This window comes from Neoarius graeffei, chromosome 27 (assembly GCF_027579695.1).
Source record: "Neoarius graeffei isolate fNeoGra1 chromosome 27, fNeoGra1.pri, whole genome shotgun sequence".
In the NCBI taxonomy this organism is placed as follows: Eukaryota; Metazoa; Chordata; class Actinopteri; order Siluriformes; family Ariidae; genus Neoarius; species Neoarius graeffei.
The window spans coordinates 35,792,285-35,807,028 of record NC_083595.1 but is presented as its reverse complement, the minus strand read 5'-3'; positions in this window follow the sequence as shown (position 1 = coordinate 35,807,028).

The following is a 14,744-nucleotide window of genomic DNA, read 5'->3' as shown; positions in this document are numbered from 1 at the left end:
CCCCCCTCAAAGACATGCAGGTTAGGCTAATTGGTGGCTCTAAATTGACCGTGTCAGCCCTGCGATGATCTGGTGACTTGTCCAGGGTGTACCCTACCTCTCACCCATAGTCAGCTAGGATAGGCTCCAACTTGCCTGCGACCCTGTACAGGATAAGCGGCTACAGATAATGGATGGATAGATGGATGGATGGATGTACATATGGGAAGCCATGGGCTAATGGTTTGAGAAGCAATTTTGGGACCAATAGGTCACTGGTTCAATTCCCTGGACCACTGCTCCCTGGGCTGGATCCTGTTGTAAGTCACTCTGAATAAGAGCATCTGCTAAATGCCTGTAATGCATATAAACATATTTCTAATGTCTACATCTTAACTGGATAAAGAAAGAGTTAGGATCATTGAGATCAGGAAGTACAACTGCATGAAATTTACTCATGGCATGGAGCTTTGCCCCAGTCCATTTAGGAAAGACATTCCAGTGACAGCTGTGGACAATGATGAAAGATTGAACTAATGAAATGAAATGCTTAAAGAGTAATTAAACAAGAACATCCAACTGACTTTATCCACTGTAGGCCTTTGTGTCCCTGAGCTTCAAAAGATTTCATTGAGAGCGAAGGGCGTACAAATAGGGTCGAGCTCCAGGCCAGCAAACTGTATGCGTGTAGGAGCTAAATTACCTTGTTTCTCTCAACAAACACAGAACTGTGCCTTTTGGCATGTTACTGAAAACTATGGGCATGATCTATTCCCAAGTATGCACTCATGCATTATTCTTTATCCCCTCATTTTCTCTTGCATCTTTTCTTGACCTGTATGCTATACCACAATCACACCAGAAGAATTACTCCTGTTTTAAAAGTCAACCATTCACCTCTGGAACACATGCAATTTCAATGCAACACTCACCATGCTTACTTGCACCCTGTTTGCATGTATTTGTGCATGTATGTTTGATTAACAGTGATCTGTACTGGAGATGTATGAGGAGGTCGAACACATCGTCTATGTGTATAATAATTACAACACAGTGACAGTTTTGTCACCATTGTTGTTGTTAATTCTGGCAAATTAATTCTGCTCTTTCTTCACAAGTAGTAAAACACAATGAACTGCATGCAGACAACACTTGTTCTCATTTCAGAAAGTTTTTTTTTTTTTCATGTTTCATGAAAGAAAACACTATTGTTTTTTACACAATAGTGGACATAGGGATTTTTTTTCTGGCTACATACCATTGGTTTTGCTCCAAATCAACTTGCAACAGATGTACTATACAATACAAACTGTCAGGAGGAAGGTGAAACTGGATCTCTCAAAACACAATACCAGAACGCTTAATACTTTCGGTCTGGGGGTTGAGGGGATTTTATGAAGATTGAAGGCACTGTGAATTCTATACCATGATATTTCAGCCCAAAACCTGGTTGCCTTTGTCAGGATACTCAGAATTTGCCATAGACATAGCGTTCAAAAAGATGACGAGCCAAGCATCCTTCCAAATCAATGCAGAAACACAAACTCAATGTTTTACAATGACCAATTCAGTCTCTCTTTATTTTAAACCCTGCTGAATACCTCTGGTCTAATTTGATACTTTTTCCCCCCTCATGAAGGGTGCCCATAATGCTCTGTTATATTAAAGAACCTTTATGCTATCGTGAAACTTATAGTAAAGATTATTTTTAACCTTTGTAGGGCCATGTAATTTAAGCCTCGACAGAAATACAAACATGAGGAACTGAACCAAAATAAATCTTGTCGAAAGAAAATCGATGTTGAAATTGTTTAAAATGTGAGCTCTACATGCCATATCCAGACAACAGGCACATTTTGACGCTTGTAGCTCAAGCTGGCATTAAAACATGCACAGCTGTTTAGTTATTAGAGCTCACATTTCTGTCCCCATTATGGAAATAAACTCATCTAGACCCAGATAAAGTCGTTGTCAGGGTCCCCAGAGGGGCAATGTTCATAGAAACGTGCTGTACTGTAACTCACTGCATCTGGTGCAATTGGCTTGGCTGTACAGACACCACAGGGACATTCAAAACCAATGACCCTGCCCAGTTTGTTGAAAGAACAAACTGCACACTGTTGATACCTTTGGACTTGGCGAGAGCATATCTACCATACAATTATCTCCAGATTTTCTGCAATATTCTCAAGCATGAAAAACTGTTTCCATCTTCTGTGTCTGTTTGTCTTTCATTCAGTGGTCATGTCTGTCCTGATGGTTGTAGCGCTTGTTCTTGGATTGATCTGGGCCCCTGATCATCTGGATGTCACAGGTGCGAATGCATTATAAGAACTGGTATATCCTTAAAAATAATTTGAAGGAGGTAGGCTTGAGGGATCATGCAAGCTTCGATTAGTGTTTTAGGAAATACCTCCTGAATGTTTAACATACGGGGGGCTGCAAAGTAGGTATACAGTAAGGATTATTCCAGTATTACCAGTATTATAATAGTGGTGCTAGGTTTCATTTAATACTAACGTTTTGTGTGAATGTTTTGTTTTTCATTACTGTATACCTACTTTTGCAGCCCCCTGCATATTTGTGAAGTCTTGCCAACCAGTGGTGCCAATTTTTGGCAGTCTCAATACTCACACCAACTCAGGGTAGTACCCCTCCCCACCAGTAAAAGGCACAGTCTCTCAAGATCACTCAGTATTAAATGGCACTTTTTCACCTTGCCTGCAGCAGAGTAAGTGGGGTGAGGTATTGTAATCAATGCCATTTGTTTATCTGTTTGTTTGTCTGTCTGTTTGCTTGTTAACAATCTAGCATCTAGACAGTCGCACCAATTGACTTCAATTTTCAGGATAGGTGGGCAATGGTCTGTAGATTACCTGATTAAATTTTGGGAGCAACTGGGTCACCGGAAAGGTCAAAATCTTCTTTTTTTTTTGCGATAACTTTCTTCAAATTCATCATTTTGACTTCAAACCAAAATGTGCATCTTTTAGTTCTGCTTCCAACCATATGCTGCATGATGGGGTAGCTTGGACAGTCTCCGTAGTGGTTGGGGGTTAAAAGTCAAGGGGGGGGGGGGGTCAAGGTCATCGGTCAAAATAACATTTTCCATTATAACTCAAAAACGGTTGCTGATAGACAGATGTTTACTATTATGAGCATATAGGAAATCCCATATGGCATTTCATTTGGCACCATAATCTTTGACCTTGAGTGACCTTGAAAGGTCAAACTCAAGGTCACAGATTTTTCAGAGGGCTTTAACTTGAAAACGGTTGATGGTAGACAGATATTTACCATTATCAACTTATAGGAAGTGCCATATGGGCTTTCAGTTGCCACCATGACCTTTGAACTTGAATGACTTTGAAATGTCAAATTCAAGGTCATGGATTTTCATAGGACTACAACCTGACAGCTGATGATTGATAAAATAAGTGCTGCCAGGCAAGGTTTGTTTTGCCTGGCAACACTTGTACTTTCTGGTTCTCGAAGTACATAGGATGCTAAACATTTCTTAAATGGACTACTTGCATTCGGTGTTATCATGCATTTGTTTTGAAATAGTGCCCTCCTGTTACAGCTGTGGTGTGTGTGTTTCTCAACTTGTGTTTCTGCCCAGGTACTGCACTCCTCCTTCATTACCGTGGAAGCAGGTGATTGAATGCACCAGTTTTTAAAATTTGCCTGTCAGGACTGCAGGGGTTAAAAGGCCAGCTCAAACCTACTGACGAGGCCAACGGGCCAGACAAGAGCTTACAGTTTATCTGTGTGGTGTATTGTGTTGGGGCTCTTGTGTGGTATTGACCATTGTACGGTTTTATTCCTTTGTAAGGATAAATAATTGTAAGTATTTATTCTTGACCAAGAAGGCAGTAATTTATTTTGTGACAAAATTGTAAGGATTTATTCTGTTCAGTTAAAATGACCTTCTGTCTCAGCTAGACATTGTTTAAAAATTCCATTCTGTCTAAACATTGCTATCATATCATCAGAACATTCTGCTTATTTTGATATGAAATGTGTATTATTGATCAGATTATTGTGTTTGAACAGCGCCAAGGTCTGCAATGATGTCAGACACACCCACAGCTGCATATCCAACGTGTATTTGGGATTAAAAGTTAGATTTAAAGCCATGATTTAAGTTAGTTTTATAGCTACACGTGATTTAGGATTGTTAGATTTAACCAGTCTCTTCAGTGTTGAATTTGAAATTGAAATGATTGAATGTTAGATTTAATGTTAGATTTAAAGCTGCATTAAGTGATTCATGTTAGTTTTATAGATTTATATTAGCCTTATTGCTGCACAAGGTGTTAAGACTTTATGATTTTAATATTTTAGAGCTTACATATACTATAACAGTGATTTTAAACTATTCCTGTGTAACCTGACCTTCGTCCAGTGGAGAAGACACTTCTTTGTTAGACTAAACATAGTCTTTGTTTAAAATTGTCATGATTGATCCAAGGTTTGACTCACATACACACGTATAAAACCCCTGTATACTCTCGTCTCAGGGGGGACTTGCGAATAAAGATTGCGAACTACTTTGTGGGGTTCCTGTCTTTTTTCTGCGACTCACCCCCAGATGTCTGGGTGACACGAGGGGACTGATCTCGAGATGGTGAGGGCCAGAGGTGAAGAAACCTTTCAACCATGTATGGTGTGTTGGCAGTATTTTTGCTGTGTGTTATTCTGACTGCATGTGGAGCGTTTATAGTGTGTGCCGAGGTTGGCATTGCTCCCGGTTGGGAGAGTGTTTATTTGGCAGGTTTTCTTCATTTTCGGTTCTCTTTAGTTTTGAGCTGGTGTTTTGGCATTTTTTCTTTGAGCGTTTATTTCGATGTATAAAATTAACCTTTCTGTTTATACACTGCAAAAAAAAAAAAAAAACTGAACTGAATTTGGGGAGAAAATTCCTTAATACTAGTGAAATTATCTTGCTGCATGACCAGTAATTGATGATAAAAAACACATACACTACATAAATATAATGCCTACATCTTCAAACTTCCATCTGTGCCCTCCTGGACAAATTTTACCAGGCACATTTACGTTATGGGAATGTTCTGGGTCTAATTTAGACTGGTCTAGAAAAAGCCTGAAAGCACGCTTTCAAGGCTTTTCGCGAACACCAGGCCCCATGTGCTCTCTACAGGACCAGTTTCTAAAGACTTAGAAACTGCGCAGAAATGTTTTCTGTGCAGAAATGTTCCTCGTACTTCCTTATTCCACCTTACTTACGTTTGGTTGACGATGGAACGATGACCCGCAAAACAGATAGATTTTTCTTGATAACTCTTTGATGATTCAAATCCCTCCTTGCACGCAGCGGGAGATATGCAGTGCGCATGCGCATGGCCTAGACCTAATCGGTTGGAAACTCCGAATGTTCGTTCCACATTCCCCTGACGTTCATGCGCAATGTTCTCTAAACGTTTATGGTAAACATTTCTAAGAACCTTCAAAGAACGTTCGCGGAATGTTTTCATTTAACAGAACCAAAATAGAACTTCTGTGGAACGTTAGTTTAACGTTTGGTGCTAGCTGGGTTTTACCTGACAAGACATCTTGGAATAAGTTGGTTGCAATCTAGAAGTAGTTTTAATAAGCTCAGAGTTGGTGTCTTGTATTCTTCTAATAGGAAATGCTAGATCGTTTCAACTATATTCAATATATTCTAACTTGTTAAGATATCATTTCTGCAGTGTAGAAGAATACAAGACACCAACTCTGAGGTTGTTAAAACTACTTTGAGGTTGTAACCAGCTTATTCCAAGATGTCTTGTCAAATAAAATTATCTGTCCATGCAGCAAGATAATTTCACTAGTATTCAGTAATTTTCTCCTCAAATAAAATTTTCTGTTTTTTTTTTTGCAGTGTACATCGACTTCCTTGTTTGTGATTCATTTTATTCTTTTGTTTAAATCATGTTATGTTCTCTACAACCCCTGGACCATTGATTTTGAGAGATGTAACAGCTCCCATTCCCAGCAACATTGTTTACATTCATCATGAAAGTGAGATAAGTTGTTCTTATGGTTTCTCTATATTTACACAAAGTATTTATGAGTTATATAAAACAGGTATTGTCCACCTTCGTAATTGTATGTGTATGATGGAAAATACAGTTTGAAGCCTTGCTAATGACATTGACATTCATCTTTTGGAGCGCTTGCAGACATCAACTGTAAAATACTACCATTGTGAGTGCAGTGAATGAACTGGAAATGTAGGAGTCATCCTAAAAATTAGATTTAATTAGATGTAAATATTGCTCATTCACTGAATTTTTATTTTAAAGTGACTCACTGATGACATGTTTCCCAGCTGCATTAACAACATAATGGCTCTGCCTGTACAGAACAGTGATTACATACTAAATAAATAAATAAATCTTAATTAACCCACATTTAACGTGCTGAAACATTGATGTTCTAACCTAAATAAGATTCTATTCATCACAAGGCTTTGCCATTTTTAAGGCAAGGAAGATTAATTGATGTTCATGCAAAGATTTTATTTGCATGTATGGTTTATTTAATGACACTTTTTAGTAGATCATATACCTTTTGCATCTGGGGGGAGAGGTGTGCACATGCTAACTGCCATGGTTTGTGATTACAGAACAATAACACCATATACATACCAGCGGAGTAATTTAAACATGAAATTGAAGTAAAATATATTGGAAATATAGTGCAAGAACATCCCCTCTGGAGCCTCGAATATTAGATGTGAGTGCCATGGTTAGCAAATCCCACTGGGCAGCTCACTGGCAAACAAAGCTACTTGCACTCAAGCCTAAGTGAAACACAAGCATCCACAGCTGGGGAACAATTATCACTCCCACTCATCCCAGCTGGCAGATCATTAGGGTGAGAATAAAAAGGCAGCACACCTTTTTAAGAAGAGTGAACTGCGGCAAATGCCATACCAAATTACCACATGCTAAATCGCTTTCCATCTCCTTTACAGCATCACCAGACACTTCCTGCCCTCGAGACTGACACTGAGAAAGAACAATTGTGTCTTTGATGCAAAAGATCCAGTTTTACACAGATTTGGGAGTCAAATCATTATCAAAAACATGCAAAAAAATAATCTACTTCAAGTACTTCTGGCTTTGATAACATACAATTATACGGATAAAGATGTCAGAAAAGTGATTGCATAAACTTTTAACATTTAACCATCATGGTTATTTAGGGACCAAAAATGGTTCTTGATAAAACACTTGCAAAAGAATCTCTTACATTTTGCATATTATAATAGATAAATATTAACTGCAATACAACAAAAGTTTTCTTATTATTATTATTAGTAGTAGTATTAGTATTGCTTTTAGCTGTTTATTTGGTGCATGTTTCTGCTCAAAGGATGTTTTAATGGCTTTAGCATTGTAGCCTATTTACTTTGTTAAAGATTCGTTTTCAAAAATGATTTTACTCGGAAGCCTTTTTGATGAGAAAATAAATAAAACCATTAAGGGTCCCTCTAGATTAGAGTTCATCAACTGTTGGATAAGTGATCCTGTATTGAAGTATTTGAAGTATCTCAAACAGTCAAAGTTTTCACAGGCTGTCTAGTTTTCTCAACATTATCCTGCTACACATGATGTGGTTAGTTCAGTCATATTGTTACAGCATAGTCTTAACTTGCCCATAACACAAGATAAAGCCACCGTTATCAACAAAGAAAACCAGAGTTGGAAAGCTATAACCCCAAAACTTAATTTTTTTTTTTTTTTTATATTAAGGAACAAAATGTCTCCAAAGAAAAATATTGAAACAGACTGGTCAGCAAATCAAAGAACACAGCAAAAAAGGGAGGCCTGGGCGATCCTGCAATCGGAGGTCGGACCCAGAGTCCTCCCTACCTAACAAAGGCAACTAAGAAAATGAATGAAAACAACAACACAAAAACCAAGAGCTGCCAGCCTGATATGCAGACCAAAAAGAAACGTTCAACTAACATGAAATAAAATTACCAAAAAGAACCCCAAGATACGCTAGCATCTTGTGCATATGGCTTGAGGATGGGGTCAAGGCAAAATTGAGAGAGAGAGAAACAAAGACTGTGTCCAAAATTGCTCCCTACTCACTATATAGGGCACTATATAGTGGGGATGCCATTTTGTAGTGCTGTTCGAAACCTTAGTGAGGATTATTTACACCCTATATAGTGCACTCAAAGTATCCCACAATGCATCACGAAAAGTAGTATACAACTGATGGTCACTAACCAAAGCAATATATCCCATCATGCATTGCACCCACAGCAAGCCATTCCTCCCACCATGGACAGCTCCACCCATCATGAACAGCTCCTCCTTTCAACAGAAAGGACAGGGCACATAATATGCATTTATGTAAATTATTTAGCTGAAAGCAGCCCATTGGTCTAGATGAGACATCAAGGGGATGTCTTTAGCAGATTTTCGTAGATACAATTCTTGCAGTTTTTCATTTTATTTCCACTCTCTGGTCTGTTTAGTTAACTGATGATATGGCTTCGATGCTGATTATGAAAATGGTGTTTTGAAGACGACTGGACAGTGTAGTATGCATTTATTCTGTCATCAATTTCTAAACGGATGTGTCTCATCCGTTCACAGTTTGTAGAACTCTTCTCTTTTATACAACTGAATTTAAAAAGTTTTACAGTATGTCAACTGTTTTACATATTATGTGTAGTTTGAAAACTAACAACCTGTGTATTTGTTCACAGTGTTCAGCACAATGTGTGTGCTGTGTACAGATTTGCTTTACACAGCACATAACATTCTAATATTACACGTTTAAACATCCCAGAAAACTGAATACACATCCACACCAAAACTCAGCTGACTTCAGTGATTCACATGATGGCAGACAGAGCCAACGACCCACAGATCACCCTAACGACCCTCTAGGCTGCTAACACCATTCACACCCAGCCTCCAGTGACAACCTACAGGATGACTAAGGCCCTGTCCACACGGCAACGGATTCAGGTGAATCCGATACAATTGTTTATCGTTTTGGCCTGGCGTCCACACGGCACCGGCGTTTTGGGTGCCCCAAAACGAAATCTTTTGAGAACGGGTTCCAGAGTGGAAAGATCTGGCAACGTTGCCATTGCGAAGTCGTCTGGATGAGTAGAACGGATTTGTTTACGGTGATGTCACAACCACATGACTGTGAGTGCTTCACGCCGGGTAGAAGTGTAACGAACTCGATGCGAGTTGTCAACAAATCCTATAACTTGGTTCATGAAACGCGCTTACAAAATATTTTCACTGTGAATATTTATTGTGTAATGGTGCAAAGTGAGAGAGAGAGAGAGAGAGAGAGAGAGAGAGAGAGAGAGAGAGAGAATAGCCCTTAGGGCAGAGTCAATCTCATCCAGACGACTTTGCAACGGCGCCGTTGCCAGATCTTTCCACTCTGAAACCCGTTCTCAAAAGATTTCGTTTTGGGGCACCCAAAACGTCAGTGCCGTGTGGACGCCAGGCCGAAACGATAAACAATTTTATCAGATTCACCTGAATCCGTTGCCGTGTGGACAGGGCCTAAGAGGGTCAATGACCTCAACGACTCTGCTTGGGGTTGCTTTTGATCCACTAGAGGATAAATACCTGGAACTCCCCACTAGTCAGACAGAACTGGAGAAGCCTTTTGGATGAGAGGTGAAATGTCTTCAAGAATTTCAAGCAAATCCAGTTGTCTTCTTTAGCAACCATGGTTTACAATGACCTGGATGATGGAGAACCTTCACAGACACGTTTAAACATCTTCGTGTTAACCTTCCTGACACATTTACTATGTTAAACTCATTAAAACCAATTGATGTGTAAGTATTTAACACAGTTTATGTTAGTTTTAACACATCCTCCTGAAATTGGAAAAATCAGTGAAATCCTACACACTCAGAGCTCAGGTTGGAGCCAATTGCCATGCTCCCTGGCTTGTATCATTTTCAGTCTCTCCTCTGGTGTATCCGCCAGTGACAGAGGTGAACCCATGCAACAGAGACTCAATCAATGCAACACATTTAGCTATATTGTTGTTGCTTACGTACACAGTCTAGTTTAATCTATAGACTAAAACATCTGGTTCATTATCATATCATGTGGAGAAGATATTAATGGAAATGCTGACCTCAAAATGTATTAGAGAGTAGGTAGTTAAACAATCTAGAAGATATATATTTACAGTACAGTGCAAAAGTCTTAGGCACATGTAGAGAAATGCTGTAGATCAAAAATGGCTTAAAAATAATTAAATGAAATGTTTGGACATTAAAAAAAATACTATAAACAGCAGTAAGCCATAATAAATGAAACAAAGTCAATATTTGGTGTGAGACAACCCTTTGCTTTCAAAAAATAGTAGTCTCAGGTACAATGAGTGCAGTTTTATAAGGAAATGAGCTGTATGTTTTACAGAGTATCTCACAGAGCCAGCCACAGTTCTTCTGGACACTTTGACTGTCAAATTGCTACTTAATTTTGCACCAAAACCCAGTAGCCTTCATTATATTTTCTCTTTTAGTCTGAAAAGTGCTTTCTTATGTAATATGCTGCTCAGATACAAACTTTTTTTTGTCACATTTAATAACTGGAAAATGAACATTTGAAACTCTAAAATGTTTTAGTACTGACTCAAAAATGTAGAAGTCATAAAATAGAAATCTATCACAAAGCTTGTATGAAAAAAAAAAAAACAGGGGGCCAAAGACTTTTGCACAGTACTGTATATTTCACCTTATAAACATATCATAAAAATCAAGTAAATTTAGATCTCAACCTTCTATTATTTTTATATATGAGGTTTTAGTTCCTACTAGGTGAACTGGAATTCTTGGATTTCACGTGACGTCGCATCCGCCTCATTAGTTATTCAAAACTTTAGCTGGTGGTCTACCGAAGCTCAGTTGACAAAGCGTTTGTACGGAGAAGGTGCATTGCTCGCATGAAAAATGCCTTTCACTTACACTTATATAAAAATAACAGAAGGTTGAGATCTAAATTTACTTGATGTTTATAGTATGTTTATAAGGTGAAATATACAGTACTGTGCAAAAGTCTTTGGCCCCCTGTTTTTTTTCATACAAGCTTTGTGATAGATTTCTATTTAGGTTGGTTGAATCACTCAAACCGTGCAACTGATAAAAGTTTCTTCAGGGTTCCCCGTAAACTAATAAATGAGGGTGAACAAACACAGGATTTCACCAAAAGATGTCGAGAAAAGTGGCTTTTGAACCTCTCGCTGAAATCAAAAGGAGCCGAGTCAAAGCATGCTCGAGTTTGCAGTGATCACTTCTCTGCCTTGTTTAACTAAGATCCAGATCTTTAAAGGGGTTTCTGATGATCTTTGTGAATGATTTACTTGAGAGATAAGAGCCAACACAAGTGAGAATCAAGCCAACTGTTGTTTGTTTACACTTCAACTTGTAGCGCTTTGTTGTAAAGACGCAAACAAAAAGCTTTAAAAAAATACTTACATGGGCAAAAACAATACAGGATTCATTCAGGAGCAACTTGATACCGAGGTCCTTTACCCAGCCACATACAAAAAAGTTGTAAGCCTCCATACTCTTCCACGCTTTCTTCTGTTTTGCGGTGTAGAAGGATGTCTGCAACACCAGATAGTTCGAGATGTCGTGAAACTCGACTGAAGGGCAGTTTTCAAGATCGTATGGCAAATTCTTCTTTCCCAGACTGTAGGGGTCGAGTCCATTGCACATAGCAATCTTCTGAATATATCTAAAGTGAGCATTGGCTTCTAGATTATGAGCATACTCTGATAAGTTATCGCTAGTTGTTTGCACTACGGCAGCCATTTAGACCACCAGCTGTTTCACTTCCGGTAAAATCATTAAGAAAAGTCACATGACTGAAACCCAGCAATGGATCACAGATGGATTTGAGAATACTTCCAGAACCTTTGCCGAACCTCTTGAGATGTATTTGTCTCGAATCCCTATCCCTTGGTGACACAGCAGCGATGTATAGCCTAACCTTCACCAAGACTTGAAAGGTGCATTTACATTCAGCAGTCCTTCACCAAGGTTTGTAATTGGTTGGGTGAAGGGTTCATAAATATTCTGCAAATGTTTGGCAACAGTTAGGCGATGCATTTTTGATTATTACTGATTGGTTGGCGCTGATGTCACACATTCTTGAAATCCATTGAGCAAGGCATAGGCGGTCATTCTTCTGCCAGACACCAATACGCACAAAACCCTTAAGCATGCCTTCTAGGAAAAATGCCAGGTATCCATTGTCAAGTGTTTGCCTGTTGTGTAACCATAACTTTTAGCTCACCTGTATGAAGTACACATTGCCATGCACCACCACCAAAACACCTCATTTTCATTGATAACCCATCGTAGATCATCGCAAACTGTCGTATGACCATAGCCTTAACCAGCTTCATGATGTAGTCACCTGGAATGCTTTTCAATTAACAGGTGTGCCTCATCAAAAGTTAATTAGTGCAATTTCTTGCCTTCTTAATGGGTTTGACATCAAAACAGTAAATAGTAAATAATAAAAATCTCATCTCATCATCTCTAGCCGCTTTATTCTGTTCTACAGGGTCGCAGGCAAGCTGGAGCCTATCCCAGCTGACTATGGGCGAAAGGCAGGGTACACCCTGGACAAGTCGCCAGGCCATCACAGGGCCGACACATAGACACAGACAACCATTCACACTCACATTCACACCTACGGTCAATTTAGAGTCACCAGTTAACCTAACCTGCATGTCTTTGGACTGTGGGGGAAACCGGAGCACCCGGAGGAAACCCACGCAGACACGGGGAGAACATGCAAACTCCGCACAGAAAGGCCCTCGTTGGCCACGGGGCCCGAACCCGGACCTTCTTGCTGTGAGGCGACAGTGCTAACCACTACACCACCGTGCCGCCCAATAATAAAAATACAGTGAATTAAATATAAATGACAGTCCATCGTTACTTTAAGACATGAAATGTGTTTTGATTAATATAAATAAAGAAAAGACATTGAATTAGAAGGTATGTCCAAACTTTTTTTTTCTGTAACTACAAATACAAAAAAAAAACCTTATGTATAATGCTAAAGTATAATTACTCAAATATTTTCCATTCCTAAGGCGGCACGGTGGTGTAGTGATTAGCAATGTCGCCTCACAACAAGAAGGTTCTGGGTTCAAGCCCAGTGGCTGACGGGGGACTTTTCTGTGTGGAATTTGCATGTTACCCCCATGTCTGTGTGGGTTTCCTCCGGGTGCTCTGGTTTCCCTGACAGTCCAAAGACATGCAGGTTAGGCTAATTGGTGGCTCTGAATTGACTATAAGTGTGAATGTGCCTGTGTGTCAGCCCTGCAATGATCTCGCGACTTGTCCAGGGTGTACCCCGCCTCTTGCCCATAGTCAGTTGGGATAAGCTTGAACTTGCCCGTGGCCCTGCACAGAATAAGTGGTTATGGATAATGGATGGATGGATGGATGTAGTTTCCATTCCTGGTCCCTAATCTACACCTGCTGGTTACACACAGCCTTGAGACTTTAATGCTCTTCCTGCACATTTTGGTGTTGCCCTTGCTTGTAACTCACCTATTCAACAAGAACCTGATTAAACTGAATGAATTTAAAAGTGGAGAAAAATGTGGATGCTCCAGAACCAGGATTGAGAAACACTGATGTACATCATTAATCTCTCCACCACTCAAGAGCCATAAAAACCACTGCAGATTTACAATTGCAAACAGATTTACAAAGTCACAGTAAGCATTATCTTACGGGATATTTATTTCTCTCTTTCTCTGGATTATACTCTTGTTCATGTTGGCCACACCAAAAGTCTGCTTCTCTGCTTTTCAGTATTACTCATGGATTTTACTGGCCCATTTCCCACAGTCTGTCACTCATAATAAGTCAAACAATATAAGTGGGCTGGCTGTCCAGTGGCAGCATACATGTCCTTAAACACTATTACAGTACACCTATGTGTATAAAGTATATCAGAGTACAGAGCTAAAGTGATTAAATGTGGATGTAGTGCAGTGAGTATGCATTTAAGTTGCATTTGTGTATTGTGGTTGTTTCTCTGTGTGTGATTTGGAAAGAATAAACATATGGTTTCACAGGCTGCTTGAGAGAGACACGGATAGCCACAGAGACACAAGTAATCAGTTAAATATGATTTCTGCCAATACCCAACTAGCCAGGACTGTAGCCTGTTACCAAAGTGCAAGTGACTTGGGAAAATTAAAAGAAAAGGTCACATATATGATGTATGTACTAGTGTGAGGGAAGGAGGCTTAGCCTCATGGAATAACACCTATATGGGTTTATTTGGAAATATATCACTTGTGCAGTTAAAAATGGCTTAAAGGGGCAGAAAATAGAAAAGGTGAGATAAAACAAGTTGAGTGAGAAAGGCCTACGTTCCTCAAGATGTGTTACTGAAAGTGACAATCTATGAATAATGTGCGATACTGAATTTAATCTTTTGGCAACATTTTGCTATTTTTACACATCCCCCCCCCCCCCCCCCCAAAAAAAAAAAGAAAGGTTTTCCAAAGTAGTGCAATTGTTTCAGCAAAGCACTGATTTGTAAAACCACTGATATTTTAATATGCATTGACTGGTCAATTTAAGGTACACCTGTGGTGAAACATTGTTATTAGAGCTGGGACTTCAGCTCAGCCAAAACTTAGCCAGACACACCAAAAAATCAACAGGGCAAAGGATTTTGCAAGGGATTAGCAGCAGGCTGCCAGGTCGC